This window comes from Schistocerca piceifrons, unplaced genomic scaffold, assembly GCF_021461385.2.
Source record: "Schistocerca piceifrons isolate TAMUIC-IGC-003096 unplaced genomic scaffold, iqSchPice1.1 HiC_scaffold_1193, whole genome shotgun sequence".
Lineage (NCBI taxonomy): Eukaryota > Metazoa > Arthropoda > Insecta > Orthoptera > Acrididae > Schistocerca > Schistocerca piceifrons.
In genome coordinates, this window is record NW_025727008.1 from 65,001 (window position 1) to 70,000 (window position 5,000).

The following is a 5,000-nucleotide window of genomic DNA, read 5'->3' on the forward strand; positions in this document are numbered from 1 at the left end:
TATCACAACCAGACCAGGAGGTCCATGCGGAAAATACAATATCCCACCCTTTCGACATCCACCATTGCGCAGATCAGGCACCAACACCCACACATGTCCTATACAACGGTGCACCCAACATCACAATAGTACCTCCTGTCACAGCGCACAAACAATGACATGAGTCAAAGACACAGGTCTGACACAAGCATAGAATTGGAGCGCCGCCTCTAATAAGCCAAAGGTGCATCCTGACGTGACAAATCTGATCATGTCACAAGCATTCACTTACTATAATCACTATCAACGAACCTGCCGCCCCCGCCCCCCCCTACACCTTTCCTTACAACAACGTGTAACCTAACCTAACCTAACCTATGTTGTACCTTAACCTAACCTATGTTGTACCTTAACCTAACCTATGTTGTACCTTAACCTAACCTATGTTGTACCTTAACCTAACCTATGTTGTACCTTAACCTAACCTATGTTGTACCTTAACCTAACCTATGTTGTGCCTTAACCTAACCTATGTTGTGCCTTAACCTAACCTATGTTGTGCCTTAACCTAACCTATGTTGTGCCTTAACCTAACCTATGTTGTGCCTTAACCTAACCTATGTTGTGCCTTAACCTAACCTATGTTGTGCCTTAACCTAACCTATGTTGTGCCTTAACCTAACCTATGTTGTGCCTTAACCTAACCCATGTTGTGCCTTAACCTAACCCATGTTGTGCCTTAACCTAACCCATGTTGTGCCTTAACCTAACCCATGTTGTGCCTTAACCTAACCCATGTTGTGCCTTAACCTAACCCATGTTGTGCCTTAACCTAACCCATGTTGTGCCTTAACCTAACCCATGTTGTGCCTTAACCTAACCCATGTTGTGCCTTAACCTAACCCATGTTGTGCCTTAACCTAACCCATGTTGTGCCTTAACCTAACCCATGTTGTGCCTTAACCTAACCCATGTTGTGCCTTAACCTAACCCATGTTGTGCCTTAACCTAACCCATGTTGTGCCTTAACCTAACCCATGTTGTGCCTTAACCTAACCCATGTTGTGCCTTAACCTAACCCATGTTGTGCCTTAACCTAACCCATGTTGTGCCTTAACCTAACCCATGTTGTGCCTTAACCTAACCCATGTTGTGCCTTAACCTAACCCATGTTGTGCCTTAACCTAACCCATGTTGTGCCTTAACCTAACCCATGTTGTGCCTTAACCTAACCCATGTTGTGCCTTAACCTAACCCATGTTGTGCCTTAACCTAACCTATGTTGTGCCTTAACCTAACCTATGTTGTGCCTTAACCTAACCCATGTTGTGCCTTAACCTAACCCATGTTGTGCCTTAACCTAACCCATGTTGTGCCTTAACCTAACCCATGTTGTGCCTTAACCTAACCCATGTTGTGCCTTAACCTAACCCATGTTGTGCCTTAACCTAACCCATGTTGTGCCTTAACCTAACCCATGTTGTGCCTTAACCTAACCCATGTTGTGCCTTAACCTAACCCATGTTGTGCCTTAACCTAACCCATGTTGTGCCTTAACCTAACCCATGTTGTGCCTTAACCTAACCCATGTTGTGCCTTAACCTAACCCATGTCGTGCCTTAACCTAACCCACGTCGTGCCTTAACCTAACCCACGTTGTCGCCTAACGTAACCCACGTTGTCGCCTAAACCTGCTCTGTAATTGTTATACGACTCGTTCAATTAGTGTAGTGTTGCCCACCCGCAACCCTCGCAATATAGTTCGCTACTCGCACTCCCCGCTCCCCTGTGTATCGCTTCATGTTAAACACCTTGCAAGTCTTGCTCACTTTCCACATGCTCCTGCTGTACACTGTAATGTGGATGGCAGCAGGACGTACATGCCGCCCCTCCCCACGTCCCCACCTTGCCCCCTGCCTTCGCAAGCTGGTTGGTGAGAACTTTGCATGTTCAATGCCCTCCGCATGCGACGTACTCAGGCTACGTTGTGGTGCGGCCTGTGTCAACTGTCCGCTAATGTCGTACGCGTAAACCACAATCTGTACTGCACATTCGTCCTTATGTACTGAATGATACATCGTGGCACATGTGTGACCGTACAACGACTGCGCCCAAAAACGGCGGACCATACAGTGCAAATATTGTGCACGCAGCTACGTGTCGTCTCCCTATGAGAGCTGGATTGCAGTGTGGTACGCCATAGAGACGTGTGGGAGGAACGGACGCCGTGGATGGCGATCAGCATGAGCTGTCTGTTGATGTATTCGGACCTAGTCGTCTCTCCTCACACACCGTGATGGCATGGTGCACCGCGTTCCATATCTGCGACATGCTACAGAGGCCGGTTGACAGTCGTTCGAGCAATGGACATCGCATACGTACGGGGGCCACCTTCCACGTATTGTCTAGGCGTGCACATTTTGTTGCGTGTATGTGGGCAGACGTAGTGTGGCGTGACACCTGACACAGGCATGCAATAATCGTGGAAGTTGCAAATGGCGATGGACGCCTGCGTTTTCTGGTGAAGTTACGCAAATGAACAAATGGTAACCTGTTGTGGTGCGGTTGTTCTCGCTAGGGGTGAATCGGTGATGGCGACGATAGGTTGAGGTACTAACCGGTTGTTCCAGCGATACCCACCATGCCGACGAAACTGAACGGCATCTGGGTGTGAAGCGATACGCGGCGGTGGCTGGGTGGGACCGTCCCCGGCCGGTGAGGGGGCGCCTCCCGGCGTGCTGGCCGCGCGGTGCGTGGGCGCACGCGCTACAGCCGGCTGGTGGGGGCGGCCAGTGGCAGGCGCGCCGGCCGACGGACGCGGCAGGCGTCGCAGCTGCGCGCCGGCGCACCCTGCGCGCGGCGCCGTGCGGCCAAAGTAGGTCCTCGCGGGCCCGGTGCGAAGCGCGGTGGACATCTTCAGTGTGCTGGTCCGATTGAGGACTGTGTGCGTTGAGGATGCGCTGCCGCCCGGCGCTCGGCGCCGCGACGCCGTCTGCTGCTCGGTCGCCCCAGCGGTTCTCGCTGGTGGTTTGTATCGCAGCTGTGCGGATGTGTTGGCGCGTGCGCTGTGCTGGGAGAGTTCGCTTCGGCACCCAAGTGGGGCTTTTGTCCTTCTGTGGCGCTGGCGTTGGAGCTGCCGGTCACCGTAGGTGGCGCGTGTTGTCTCCCGCCGGCAATGCCACGACAGCACGCTCCCGGGCCTCTGTCGGCAGCGGCAAGCTCAGTTGGGAGCACGGGTGGTCGCACCGAAAGCGTCTACTCGCCTAACTCCGGGCGATTGCGCCTCTCTCGAACCCGACCAAGTACTTGGGACGGCGCTGCGCGCCGCCGGGACCTGAGAGGGTTTCGAGGTGTATTGTGCAGGGGAGCTCAGCCTCCTCCTGTTTGCAGAATGATTGAGCGGACGCTTGCGTGTTCGCGCGGGCCCCCGGGACACACTCCCGGGCGGCCGGCTGCTCAGCTCTAGTTGACGCAGCTCCCTGGTTGATCCTGCCAGTAGTCATATGCTTGTCTCAAAGATTAAGCCATGCATGTCTCAGTACAAGCCGCATTAAGGTGAAACCGCGAATGGCTCATTAAATCAGTTATGGTTCCTTAGATCGTACCCACGTTACTTGGATAACTGTGGTAATTCTAGAGCTAATACATGCAAACAGAGTCCCGACCAGAGATGGAAGGGACGCTTTTATTAGATCAAAACCAATCGGTCGGCTCGTCCGGTCCGTTTGCCTTGGTGACTCTGAATAACTTTGGGCTGATCGCACGGTCCTCGTACCGGCGACGCATCTTTCAAATGTCTGCCTTATCAACTGTCGATGGTAGGTTCTGCGCCTACCATGGTTGTAACGGGTAACGGGGAATCAGGGTTCGATTCCGGAGAGGGAGCCTGAGAAACGGCTACCACATCCAAGGAAGGCAGCAGGCGCGCAAATTACCCACTCCCGGCACGGGGAGGTAGTGACGAAAAATAACGATACGGGACTCATCCGAGGCCCCGTAATCGGAATGAGTACACTTTAAATCCTTTAACGAGTATCTATTGGAGGGCAAGTCTGGTGCCAGCAGCCGCGGTAATTCCAGCTCCAATAGCGTATATTAAAGTTGTTGCGGTTAAAAAGCTCGTAGTTGGATTTGTGTCCCACGCTGTTGGTTCACCGCCCGTCGGTGTTTAACTGGCATGTATCGTGGGACGTCCTGCCGGTGGGGCGAGCCGAAGGCGTGCGACCGCCCCGTGCGTGCTCGTGCGTCCCGAGGCGGACCCCGTTGAAATCCTACCAGGGTGCTCTTTATTGAGTGTCTCGGTGGGCCGGCACGTTTACTTTGAACAAATTAGAGTGCTTAAAGCAGGCAAGCCCGCCTGAATACTGTGTGCATGGAATAATGGAATAGGACCTCGGTTCTATTTTGTTGGTTTTCGGAACCCGAGGTAATGATTAATAGGGACAGGCGGGGGCATTCGTATTGCGACGTTAGAGGTGAAATTCTTGGATCGTCGCAAGACGAACAGAAGCGAAAGCATTTGCCAAGTATGTTTTCATTAATCAAGAACGAAAGTTAGAGGTTCGAAGGCGATCAGATACCGCCCTAGTTCTAACCATAAACGATGCCAGCCAGCGATCCGCCGCAGTTCCTCCGATGACTCGGCGGGCAGCCTCCGGGAAACCAAAGCTTTTGGGTTCCGGGGGAAGTATGGTTGCAAAGCTGAAACTTAAAGGAATTGACGGAAGGGCACCACCAGGAGTGGAGCCTGCGGCTTAATTTGACTCAACACGGGAAACCTCACCAGGCCCGGACACCGGAAGGATTGACAGATTGATAGCTCTTTCTTGATTCGGTGGGTGGTGGTGCATGGCCGTTCTTAGTTGGTGGAGCGATTTGTCTGGTTAATTCCGATAACGAACGAGACTCTAGCCTGCTAACTAGTCGCGTGACATCCTTCGTGCTGTCAGCGATTACTTTTCTTCTTAGAGGGACAGGCGGCTTCTAGCCGCACGAGATTGAGCAATAACAGGTCTGTGATG

General features: G+C 52.7%; 1 non-coding gene across 1 annotated transcript in view; it reads left to right on the top strand.

The window, feature by feature from the left end:
• The first annotated feature begins 3,455 nt into the window (after positions 1-3,455).
• Positions 3,456-5,000, top strand: part of LOC124729135 — a 1,908-nt gene continuing 363 nt past the window's right edge. Inside the window, exon 1 of the ribosomal RNA XR_007007559.1 lies at positions 3,456-5,000. This exon is cut by the window's right edge and continues 363 nt beyond it. This is a non-coding gene — a ribosomal RNA (small subunit ribosomal RNA).